A 14192-nucleotide genomic window follows, 5' to 3' on the forward strand; every position below is an offset into this window, starting at 1 on the left:
TTATTCCTTTCTTAACACTTAAAATATTCTGATATTCATGTGTTTACTCATGGTCTGCTTCCCCTAAGGAAAAGTAAACTCCCTAAGGACAGAAATCTCGTATGTCTTTATTGATCAGACAACCTACAGCACACAGAACATTTCCCAGCACACTGAAATCAATAAATATGTGTAGAATAGATCCTGGAACTTTTCGCATCTTTTCTAGATCTCTAATCCATATTACTTGTGTGATCAGTTTCACTTGAAAGTCACACTATCCTGCTGGACAATGAGGAAGGAGAGATAGTGAACAAAGAAGAAAGTTCCCTACAATGAGTTTGGAAAGACATCCTACTTGGCAATTTGAATGTGTGTATCAGGTTTATTAGGGAACTTTTTCTTAAAAAAGAAGAGAGCCTAAGTGAGACTGATTAAAATAATGAGAAGTAGACAATATACATTCATCAATTCATTCTGTCAACACACATTGAGACAGATAAGTTCATTTCAAATACTTCTTTGAAAAATCTGGAAATAAAGGACATATAAAGAGAAGGACTGGAGAAAAGGATAAATACAGCCTAATATTCATTAAGTAAGTATTATGAATTTTATGTAAGTTTATTTTTTCAAGAGAACTGCTAAACCACATTCCAACTTCTGCCACCTAAATGGACTAATTCACATCTTCAGATACCTGTGCTGTGAGCAGTTCAGCATTCAAAGGACACAGACTCACAACTAAACGTGATAAACACGGATAAAACTCCTTGCTGTCTGTCTTTTCATCTTTGACAGATGCTCTTCCAACAGAATATAGAAAAGCAATGAGAACATGAAACCCTTTCTGTTCTTTTGAATAGTTTTTATTGTAGGAAATAGAAGTTTCTTACATTTGAGTACTCTGATCCAATTAAACATGTACTTTTTACTTGCAAAAAAAAAAAAAAGAAGGTTAAAAAATATGTAAATAAATAAATAAAAAATTTTTAAAAAAACTTACAGTTAAGACCAATCTACATCAATCTACATTTAAATAGAATGGGAAGACTTGAGCATGTTTTCTCATCCAAAGTGCAGCAACAGAAAGTAAAGTGCTCAAGATATCTTAAACTTCAAATACAGAAAATAATACCCAAAGAGAAATAGAAACAGGATTTAGAGGACACAGAGTTACTTTTGCCAAGAGGTTTAGGACATTTCTTCCTTGGGAACCAGAGGGAGGATACAATGATGAATATCAATTATATTCTTATATATGAAGGTCAAAATATTGAAAAGAGAAAAATGTGTGACCAGATGGTTTACATACTTTCTAGAATTATAAAATGAAGTTGCCAAAAGTGAGAGGAGCCTCAACTAATATTAGTTTGATATGATTTTTTTTCCTGCAACCATAACATCCTCTCTATACTGCTAAACTCTAGTTTCAAGCAAACCTCATAGATATTTTCTTATTTATTTCTCCAACCTCATTGTCTAACAAAATCACTTAGGAGGAGATCAGGAACTGTGTGCAAATAATTTTAGATGTAAAATTATGAATATGTGATGTTTGGTTGTAGGGAATGAAGGAAAGAGAAGAGTCAAAGATGATTATCTTTGGGGCTTGAGACACTGAGAAGATGGGAATGTTATAAGTTATTTTTGCCAGATGTTTACCTCTTTTTATGTGGAAGCATACAATATATATTCTTTTGTATTTGTCTTCTTCTCACCACTTAATGTTCTGAGATTAATCCACATTGTTGTGCATCGCTGTAAAGTTTGTTTTCATTGTTGCATTAGTATTTCATTGTATGAATATGCCACAATTTGCCCATTTGGTTGTCCATAGATATTAAGGTTGTTTGCAACTTGAAACTTTTGTGAATAATACTTCCATGAACATTCTCATGGATGTGTCTTGAAGTGGCACATAGCTAGAAATGGAATTCTTGTTTCTGCCATTTCATTCTATGTGTATTCATGATTTCTTGTTTTGTTTGGATTTTTTTTCTTTCCCACCCTTGTGATATTGATTGAGATTTCTTTCATATTATCATCCCATTATTTAGGTTATAATTATCCTGTTTTGTGCATGTCATGATTACCCTTCACTGTTACCTGACACATTAAACAATAATTTTCTACTGATTTTGCATATTCGCTCTCACCACCACTACCACACACTGTCCTCATGCATACAACACTATCTACTAAACTAAATCAGCTCCAATTTTAAGTACAGACTGTTTATAATTTTTACATTATATAAAAATTATTCAGAAGAGTTTTACTTGTTCCCTTATTAATTTGAAATGTTCCATGTGTCCCTTAGAAGAATGTATATTTTGTTGTCCTTGGATGGAGTTAGGTAAGAAAGGGGTAAATACTGGGGAGCAATATTGACCAAATTATATTGTTATAGTGTTTGTGTATATATATATATATATATATATATATATATATATATATATAAGGTCTTGGTTTTTAGTGCTATTTAAGTTCTCTATTTCCTTATTAATTTTCTATCTAATTGTATGTGCTACTGAAAGTGGGGTTCTGACAGAGGATGATATATAGGATACATAAAGAACTCAAAAATTTTACACCAAAAACAAACAAAATAATTAATAAATAGGCAAATGAATTAAACAGATATTTCTCAAAAGAAGAAATACAAAAAACCAACAAACAGATGAAAGAACATTCAAAGATCATTAGCAATTAGGGAAATGCAAATCAAGACTACACCAAGTTTTCATCTCAGACCAGTCAGAATGGCAGTTATCAAGAATACAATAAGGGACCCGGCTTGTGACTCAGTGGTAGAGCACTTGCCTAGCATGTGTGAGGTACTGGGTTCAATTCTCAGTACCACATATAAATAAATGAAGAAAATAAAGGTCTATAAACAACTAAAAATATTTTTAAAGGATACAAATAATAATAAATGCTGGAGAGGATGTGGAGAATAAAGGAACACTTTTACACTAACACTGTTGGTGTAGTGTAATTAGTACAACCACTACAGAACCAATACGGAGGTCCCTCCAAAGACTAGGCATGGCACCACCACTCTTCAGTATTTATCCTAAAGATTAAAGTCATCATACTACAATGCTGTACGCATACCCATGTTTATAGCAGCACAATTCACAATCCATAGCTAAACTATGGAGCCAGCCTGTGTAAATGTTCATCAATGGATAAATGTGATTTAGATATTCATAATGGAGTTTTATTCAGACACAAAGAAAAGTGAAATTATGTCATTTTCAGGAAAATGATGGAACTTGAGACCATTATGTTAAGAGAATAAGTCAAATTCAGAAGGTCAAGGGATCTGTTTTTTCTCATATGACGAAGCTAAAGAAAAAGGAAAAGAAAGATGGGGGCAAATCTCGTGAAAATCAAAGAGGGATCAGTAGAGACAAAGGACCAAGGGGTGGGAGTTAGGTAAGAAAGGGGTAAATACTGGGGAGCAATATTGACCAAATTATATTGTTATAGTGTATGCATATACAAATATGTAACAATAAATCCCATCATAACGTACAACTACAATGCACAAATAAAAAATGTAATAAAAAAGAAGGCGGGGCACTGAAATCTCCAGCCATTATGGTAAAACTTCATTCCTTCCTTCAATACTTTTATATTAACTACAAATAAAGAATCTACATTCACCATTTTGCTATTGGTTTTATATAAATAGATGAGATAGAGATAACACAAATATCTGCTCTTATACTTCTCCTCTTACTTATGTTGGTGTTGTCAAAAATTACATCTTTACAAATTATAGGCCCATTAACATAGATTTATGGTTAATGTTTTATGCATTTGTCCTTTCAACCATATTTGGAAGTGAAAAGAGTCACAAACCAGAAATACAACCTTGAGATTCTATTTTCATAGTTACCGTTATCCATATTCTTCATTTCATTACATGTCCTTTAAGTTACTGTCTAGTGTCCTTCATTTCCACCTAAAGAACTTACTCTATATTTCTTGTGAGGTAAGTTTACTAGTGATGATCTCCATCAGTATTCATTTATCTGAGAATATTTTAAATTGCCATATATGTTTGGAAGATAGTTTTGTCAGATATAAGATTGTTAGAATATGGTCTTTTTCTTTTCATATTTTACATATGTCATCTCATTGTCTCCAGGTCTCCATGGTTTTTAGGAAATCAGCTCCTACTCTTATTGAGGCTTCTTTGTACTAATCACTTCTTTCTTGTTGCTTTCAAGATTAAGACTTTAACTCTGGCTTTAGAAAGTTTGATTAAAACATGTCTCAGTGTGGATCTCCTATATTTGCCTTTCTTTGAGTTTGTTGGGCGTCCTAAAAATGTAGATTTGTGTCTCTTATCAAATTCTAAAGATGTTTACCTGTGTAATTATATCGTTTTTTAATTGATGCATAAAACTTGTACATATAATGAAGTACCAAGTGATATTTCAATAAGTGTATATTGTTTAATGTTCAAATTACGGTCAGAATAGCTATCTCCTCAAATAGTTATCATTTCTCTATGGTGAAAATATCCATAATTACTTCTTCCAGCTGTTCTGAAATATGCAGTACATTAACATCATCTATAGTCACCCTCCTGTGCAAAAGAACACCAGAACACATTTCTCTCCTTCCTCCCTTTGCTCTACATTTCCCAGTCTCTAGTAGCCACTATGCTATTCTCAACTTCTATAAGAGTAACCATTTTAGAGTTCACATGCGTGTGAAATTGTGTGGCATTTGTCTTTTTGTGACTGGCATATTTTATTTAAAATAATGTCTTACATTTCCATTCGTGTAATTAAAAATGACAGCATTTCATTGTTTGTTATGGCTGAACAGTATTCCATTATGTGTGGATACAACATTTTCTTTACCCATTCACCCCTTGATGATTACTTAGGTTGTTTCCATTTCCTGTTAATTTTGGATAGCACTTCAATAAACATGAAGTACAAATGTCTCTTCAATTTACTAATTTCTTTTCCTTTGGATATACACACAGAAGAGGGATTATTGGATCATATTGGACTTCAAATTTTTTGAGGAATGTACATACTATTTTCCTTATGACTGTACTAATTTAGTTCTCAATACAGTATGTAAGTGCTTTATATTTTCCACATCCTTACCAGTGCTTGTTACCTTAGTCTTTTTAATAAGAGCCACTCTAGGGGTTAGGGTGGTAGAGACTTTGCCTAGCACATGTGAGGCACTGGGTTCAATCCTCAGTACCACATAAAAATAAATAAATAAAATAAAGGTATTGTGTCTATCTTCAACTAAAAATATTTTAAAAATTAAAAAATAAGAGCCATTCTAACTGGAATGAGGTGATGTATCACTGTGGATTCAATTTGCCTTTCCCTGATAATTAGTCATACTGAGCATTTTTTTCATATACCCAATGGCCATTTTTTTCTTATTCTTTTGGGAAATGTCTATTTAGTTCTATTGCTCATTTTTAATCTGTTTATTTACACTTCTATTGAGTTTTTTGAGTTCCTTTGTATTCCTGATATTAACCCCTGATATTTGCAAATTATTCATAATTTGCAAATATTTCCCCATTCTAGAAGTTGTCCCTTCTCTTTGTTGATTATTTCCTTTGCTGTACAGAAGTTTTTTAGTTTGATATAGTTCATTGGTCTATTTTTGCTTTTGTTTCCTGTATTTTGAGGATCTTATTTTTAAAATCTTTGACAATTCCATTGTCTTAAGATTTAGAAATTAAATTTTAGAAATTAAATTTAAGTGTTTGATCCATTTTGATTTGAGTTTTGTATACAGTGAGAGATAGGGATCTAGTTCAATTCTTCTATATGTAGATATCCACTTTTCCAAGCACATTCTATTAAAGAGGTTATCCTTTTCCTCAGCGCAGGTTCTTTGTACCTTTGTCAAAGATCAATTGGCAAAAGAGTCATGGTTTTACTTTTAGGTTCTCTATTCTGTTCCATTGGTATATGTATTTGTTTTTATGTCAATACCATGCCATTTTTTTTTTTTTTTTGGTACAAAGTCATCAGTGGGGAATATCAATTGTTGTCAATTTTTTTTAAATTTTTTATTTGTTTTTTATTTATACAGACTGCATTTTGATTCATTCTACACAAATAGGGTACGACTTTTCATTTCTATGGTTATACACAATGTAGATTCATACCATTCGTGTAATCATACATGTACGTAGGATAATGATGTCTCATTCCACCATCTTTAATACCCCCGCCCCCTCCTCCCTCTCATTTCCTTCTACTGCCATTTTTAATACTACAGGTTTGTAGTCATTTTATTTCTATTTTGGGGTACTGGAAATGAACTCTGGGGGGCATTGCCACTGAGCTACATCCCCAACCTTTATTAGTTTTTGAGACAGAGTCTTTCTAAGCTGCTTATGGCCTCACTAAGTTGCTGAGGCTGGTCTCAAATTTGCTATCTTCCTATTTCAGCCTCCAGAATAACTGGGATTACAGGTTTGTTCCACCAGGACCAGCTTGTAGTATATTTTTAAAGCAGGTATAATATTACCTGCTTTGTTCTTTTTGCTTAAGATTGCCTTAGTTATTTGGAGGTTTTTGTTATTTCATACAAATTTTAGAACTTTTTTTTTTTTTTTTGTATTTCTGTGAATAATGTCATTGGTGTTTTGAAAAGGATTGCCCTGAACCTGTGGATTACTTCAGGTAGGATAAACATTTCAACAACATTGATTCTTCCAAACCATGAATAGGGAATGTCCTTCCATTCATTTTGTGTCTTCAACTTCTTTCAACAATGTTTCATAGGTTTCTTTGTAGAAATCTTTCAACTCTTTGGTAAAATTGATTCCTATGTATTTTAATCTTTTGTAGCTACTCTAAAGAAAATTGCTTCCTTGATTTCTTTTTCAGAAAATTGACATTAAGATACAGAAACGTTACTGATTTATGTGTATTGAATGTGTATCCTGCAACTTTTCTACTTTAATAATTCTAGTAGGTTTCGGTAGAATGGGGATTTCTACACACACAACCGCATCATCTGATATCAGTGACCTTTTAGCTTCTTCCTTTCTGTCACAGTTTGGATCTGGAATCTTCCCAAAAGGCTCATGTGTTGAGGGCTTGGTCCCCAGCTGGTGGTGCTATTTCGTGGCGGTAGAAACTTTAGGAGGTGGGGCCTTCTTGGAAGAGGTGGATCACTGGGGTGTATTTTGGACTGTATTTTGTCCCTGACTCTGTCTGTCTGTCTCTGTCCCTCTCTCTCTCTCCCTCCCTCTCTCTTACCCACCTTGCCCCACCCCACCTCCTTCCTGCCTCTTGCCTCCTTAAAGTGATCCATTTTACTCTACCATGAACCCTCCCCACACCATGATGTTCTGCCTTACCACAACTATTTACTCTCTCCATCTTAGGTATTTTGTCACAGCAAGAGAAAGACTGACACACTTTCCAATTTGGATGTCCTTTATTTCTTTCTCTTACCCGATTGATCTGTGTAGGACTTCCAGTACTATGTTGAATAAAAGTATTGAAAGTGGGTATCCTTTTCTAGTTCCAGATCTTAGAGAAGAAGCTTACAACTTTTTCCTGGTAAATTATTAGCTGTGGGCTTGTTGTATATGGTCTTTATTATGTTGAGATACATTCCTTCTATACCTAATTTATTCACAGTTATCAAATGCTTTTTCAAATGTATCACATTTATTGATTAGTGTATGTTGGTCATCCTTGAATCTCTGAGATGAATCCCACTTGATCATGGCAAATAATCTTTTTAATGTGTTATTAGATAGATTCAGTTTACGAAGTGTTTTGTTGAGGATTTTGCATCTATGTACATAGGGGAGCTTTCTTTTTTCTCATGCCCTTGTCTGGTCTTGGCACTAGGGTAATGCTGGCCTTTTAGAATGACTTTGGAAGAATTTCTTCCTCTTCAATTTTTGGAATAATTTAGAAATTAGTGATAGATATTCTCTAAGTGCTTAGTAGAATTCCATAATGAAACCATCTATTCCTGGGCTCTTCTTTGATGGGAGACTTTTTATTGCTGATTGAACCTTGATACTCATTATTGATCTGTTCACATTTTCTATTTCTTTAGATTATCAAAATTATTGGTGTGTAGTTACTCTTAAGTCTCTAGTGAGCCTTTCTATTTTTGACTCTGATTTTAGTTGAGCACTCTTTTATCCCCCATAATGCTTGCTGCACCTGGATCCTACCATAGCCCACCAAAACACACAGCAGAGGCAGGACCAAAGCACATGTTGCTATGACCTTTCTGCTGCTACAGTGTACTCATAGCCCAAGACCACTGCAGCCAGTCACAGATGATGATATTCAAATACAAGTCTGTCTTGAGGGAGCTGCTGTCTCTGCATGGCATCAGAGCAGGTCCAGAGCCCTCATCCATGGGTACTGGTCTGGAGACAGGGGCTATTGGGAACCACCCAGGGTTATGTTTCACCATCCTGGCACTGAGTTCCAAGGCAAAATCCTATGCTTACTTCCCCGTCCTACCCCCAAGAGAATGAAGTCTTTTTTTGTTGCTGTGCTGCCTTAAATTAGGAGAGAAGTGCTGGAGGCAATCCTGTGGCCCTCAGGGTAACATGGGTCCAGAGGCTCAGACCATGGGCTGGGAGCAGAGGCTGTGGCGATCTGCCTGGTACTGTTTCACAAGGGTGGTCCTGGTACTGTATTTCAAGTCTAAAACCTGTACTTAATTAATTCCCTTTTCCTCTCACAAGTGGGAAGAGCCTCTCTCCATGCTATATTTACAGTTGGGGAAGGATAATGCAGGCAACTCTTTCCTTCAGTGTTTCCTCCACTGTTGTCTGATCGTTATTATGCTAAAGCCAGGTACTGTGATCTCTGGTCAGGTTTCTTTAACTCTCTGTAATGAGGGTGGCTTTATGTATGAATAGCTATACAAGTTGATACTTCTGTGGGGAAATTATTGCCAAAGAATTTTGCTCCACTGATATCTTGCTACACCAAATTGGAGTATTATTATTTCTTCAAAAGTTCTTTATCCTTCCTGCCCATTCCCCACCTTCCCTTTCTCCCCCGCCCCACTTCCTCTACCTTCCTTCTCTCCTTCCCCAACTCCTCTCCTTTCCTGGATCTGCCATTATGTGTAAGTTGGTGCAATTGATGGTGTTCCACAGGTCTCATAGTCTCTCATTGCTTTTCTTCATTCCCTTGTCTCTGTGCTCCTAAAACTGAAGATGAACAATTGACCATCTTTCTATATGTTTAACCCTCCTATTAAGCTCCGAACGCATCCTTCATTTCAGTTACTACAATTTTGAGCTTCAGAATTTGAGTTTTGTTCATTTTTATCATTTAACATCTCTTTATTTATATTCACTATTTTAGGAGACATTATTCCCCTAACTTCTTTTAGCTCTTTGTCCATGATTTTCTTTAGCTCTTTGAGCACATTTAAACCAGGTGATTTAAAGTTTTTCCCAGTAAATGATTGACATTTCATCAGTTTCTGTTAATTTTACTGTGAATGGATCATACTTGCTTATATATTCCATGATTTTTAATTTTTTGTGAAAACTAGACATTTTAAAATTATAATATGATAACTCTAGAAATCAGATTCTTCTTTATGCTCATGGTTTTTTCTTTGTTGGTTGCTGTGGGTTATAATTGTTAGGGGACTTTCCTAAACCTTTTTGTGTAAAGACTGTACTTGTCATCTGTGGTCTCTGAAGTCTCTGTTTCTTTAACTAGTCCGTTCAAATGTTGACAGAAGGGGTTTTTTTATACCTTGAGGGGGCAAAAAACAACTTCTTCCCATCTTTGCACTGGAGAATATTGAAGAATTCCTTTGATGCTTAACCAGGTCCTTTATTAGTCTATCAGTCTTCACTTACTGCATTTACTGAGCCTAAAGATCAGTTAGACGTGAAAGCTTAGGATCTTCTCAGGTAGTTTCTGTGTATATATCCTACTGTGGGAATACATGTGTTTTTCTAAATTTCATGCATGAGGAACTTCTCAATGTCCAACTTCCCCCCAAAAAATTTCTTTCCGCAGTCTTTCCTCCTAAGACTTCTGTATATCTACAGTTTGCTTTATAACCACTTTCCAGGAAGCAGTACACTGTTCATTTGCCATTCAGTAGTTTCAAAGAATACTCTCCAGAAAGCCATCTACAGGAGTAGAGCAGAGACCTGAAATCTCTAAGGTAGGCAAAAAGAAAAAAAGTGCCTTCATCGGTCCTTCAGGTAGCACAGAAATCGATCCAAATATATGAACACAATTCCTTGAGAACAAGAACAAGATCGCCCTTTCAAACCAGGGACCAGGGTTCTACACTGGAAATGCAGGCTATCTTTAAGATCCCTCCTGAGAAGGGAAGGAAAATGGAACAGGGGCAAGTAAAAATGCCACAACACTCTCCTACCACTTATAAGCTGCCTTTCTCTTAATTCATTTTTTATGTGGCTTCTGTAAATCTTTTAGTATTTTCCAGAGTTCTGACAAAGATGACTCTGATGATTTCCACTTGTTTGTTCATTGTTTCAGTGAAAGGATAGATCCCTGGGGCTACTTATTTCATAATATTCACTGATGTAATTCATGTATAATTTATTTTGCATAATGCACATAATCTGTAATGAAACTTTGTGTTTAACTTCTCCCTACATATTCCAAGTGAGCGAGGGAAAGTGTTCCTGTCAGAGGAATGCGCTGGCTATAAAATAAAAGCTATGAAATTTATCAGAAATAAGAACAGAAGACAAAATTATCTTAAGAGTAGGGGCATGACTGATTGAGCCATCCAGAAGGGTCTGGCTCTAACAAAGGAAGGAGCCTGCACTTGCTTTATTTATAGTAGTACAGATCAAAAGGGTACAGTAGCAGTTTCTTCCCTGAAAAACAGGGTGGTGTGGAGGTAAGCAAGCCATTTGGCTCTAGCGGGTCACTCTCACATCCAATGCTTGTATTTGAACTTGAGCAGTGAGCTAACGCATGATAACCACATGACTCAAGCGATCTCAAACTGTCATTAGGAACTGTGAGTTCCTGAGGCCAAACATTTCCCGTTAATGGCTCGAGCTATGCTCCAGTTCTCATGCAAGCCATAGATGGCTCCCAGCATTTAACATGGATGAAAATTTCTGACAATAAGTAATTATAGGATGTTAAAGATGAACAGAAGTAAAAGATGATTATATGAAACCCGAGAACCTGGAAATATCGAACTAGGATGACTGTGTTGGGAAAACAAAAGGAGGAAGAAGGGAAAGCAAGTGTGGGACAACATGCTTTGGGCCACCATCACGAGGAGTTCTGGTTTAAGACCTCGTCTATGTCTTAACCCCTAGACTGGCTCTCAAAATACATATCTTCATTCCCTCATCCCAGATATTTAAATTTCTTCTTTCCTTTTGTCACCTACCCACCAGCAACCCCCAGCTGCTTGATGTTCCCTACCCAGATGCCCAGTTCCTTTCCAACAAGACTAAAAGATTTTTCATCAATTATCAATGGCACAATGACACTCTTGGGGTTGTACAACCTTTAAGTTTTGACCAATGTATAATGACATACATTTGCCTTTATAGCATCATACATAATAGAATAGTTTCACTTCCCTAAAAAAAATCCTCTGTTGTCCACTAATTGATCTCTCCTTCCCAACTAAACTCTGCTATTTTTTGCTATTGCAAAGTTCTGTTTCTTCCAAAATGTTGTGTAATTAAAATTATAGAATATGTAGTCTTCTCAGATTGGCTTCTTGCACTTAGTAATATGTATTTGAGATTCTTCGTTTCATGGATTAATAGTTCATTTCATTTTAGTGCTAAATAATATTCTATCATCTGAATATAACACATTCTTTATCCATTCAGCCAATGGAAAACATATTGGTTGCTTCCAAGTTCTGGATATTATGATTAAAGATATTATAAACAGCTGGGTGTACAAGTAGACGTACATTTTCAACTTCTTTGGGAAAATACCAAAGAATGTGATTGCTGGGCTCTATGGTAAAAGTATGAAATTTTTTGCTAGAAACCATGAAACTATCTTCAAATGTGACTGTACCATTTTGCACTATGCCAGCAATGAATGGCACTCACATCCTATTACTCCACAACCTTGCCAGCATTTGGTGGTGTTGGTAATTTGAATGTTAGCCACTATGGTTTAGATATGATTTGAGTGTACCCCTCAAAGTTTCATGAGCTGGAAGCTTAGTCATCAGTGTGGCAATGTTGAGAAGTGGTGAAATCTTTAAGAAGCAGGGCCTAGAGGATGATAACTAGGTCATTACAGGGCATGATCCTCAGAAGGAATTCATATAGTTCTCATGGGACTTTGGTTAGTTTTAATGACAGTGTGTTGTTAAAAAAAAAAAGACCAACTCTGGTCCCTGAATCAATCAATCAATGAATCAATCTCTCTCTCTCTCTCTCTCTCTCTCTTTCTGTCTCACCATGTGATCTCGTCTATAAAAGTTCTTGCCATTGTGATATCGCCCTCCATGAAGCCTTCACCAGAAGCCAAACAATAATTGCAATAATTTGATCTCGGACTTTCAGTCCCCAGATCTGAGTCAAACAAATCTCTTTTCTTTATAAAATGCCTAGCCTCCAGCATTTTGTTATAACAGAAAATGGATGAATAAACTGGTGATTCTAATAGGTATGTAGAGGTATATTATTGTTGTTTTAATTTGCATTTCCCTAATGACATGTGATGTGAAGCATCTTTTCATGTCCTTATTTGAATCTGTATATCTTCTTTGGTGAGATGTTTGTTAAGGTCTATGACCTACCTTTTAATTGGGTTATTTTCTTTTGGTGGAGGGAGTTCCTTAATGTTGAGTTTTAAAAGTTCTTTGTCTATTTTGGATAATAGCTCTTTCTCAGATATGTCTTTTGCACATATTTTCTCCTAGTCTGTATGTATCTTATCTTCTGATTCTCTTCACAGTCTTTCACAGAGCAAGTTTCATTCTTTTAAAATTATATTTTCATTGTAGATGAACACATTGCCTTTATTTTATTTATTTATTTTTATGTGGTTCTGAGGATCAAACCCAGTACCTCACATGTGCTAGGCAAGTGCTCTACCACTGGGTCACAACCCCAACCCCAAGTTTCACTTTTAATAACATCCAGATTATCAGTTCTTTCTTTCCTGGATCATGTTTTTTGTTTGTATCTAAAAAGCAAACATCATACCCATGGACATCTAGGTTTTCTCCTATGTTATTTCCTAGGAGTTTTATTGAGTTTCATTTTTTTCATTTAAGGCTATTTGCATTCAGAGTTAGTTTTTGTGAATGGTATTATGTCTGTATCTAAATTCACTATTTATTTAATTGCATGCTTCTGTTGTTTCAGGACCATTTTTTGAAATTTTTTGTATTTTTTGAAAATACTACCTTTTCTCCATTACATTACTTTTGTTCCATTGTCAAAGATTAATTGACTGTATTCATGTGGATGCATTTCTGGGCTCTATTTTGTTCTATAGGTTTTTTTTCTCTCTTCATCACAAACCACACTGTCTTTATCACAAACCACACTGTAGCTTTATAATAAGTACTGATCTGGGATTACCAGAACTTTAACTTTATTCTGCTGCTTCAATATTGTGTTAGTTATTTGTTGATATCTCCAAAATAACTTCCTAATATTTTTATTGGAATTGCATTGATCAAGTTGGGAAGAAGTGACATATTAACAATATTAAACATGAAATATTTCTCCATTTATTTATTCTTTAATTTCTTCCACCAGAGTTTTATAGTTACCTTTATACAGATTTTGTACATACTTAGGTTTGTATCTAAGTATTTAGTGTGTGTGTGTGTGTGTGTGTGTGCACGCACACAAACACTAATACAAATGGTATTATTGTGATTTTTATCACAAACTCCACTTGTTTATTGCCAGAAATCAGTTTATTTTATACTAATCTTATATCTTATAACCTTGTTATATCCATTTGTTTTAATTTGTTTATTCTTTAGGATTATCTTCATAATCACATCATTTGTGAGCAAAGATATTTTTATTTTTTCCTCCCAGTCTGTATACCTTTTAATTCCTTGTCTTGTCTTTTTGCATTACTTAGAACTTTAGTAGAAGTTGAATATTGGTAATTAGAAAGTACATCCTAACCTCCTTTGTTCCTGATCTTAGAAAGAAAGCATCTAGTTTCTCACTATTAAGTATGATGTTCTCT

The sequence above is a fragment of the Sciurus carolinensis genome, chromosome 11 (assembly GCF_902686445.1).
Source record: "Sciurus carolinensis chromosome 11, mSciCar1.2, whole genome shotgun sequence".
Classification (NCBI taxonomy): domain Eukaryota; kingdom Metazoa; phylum Chordata; class Mammalia; order Rodentia; family Sciuridae; genus Sciurus; species Sciurus carolinensis.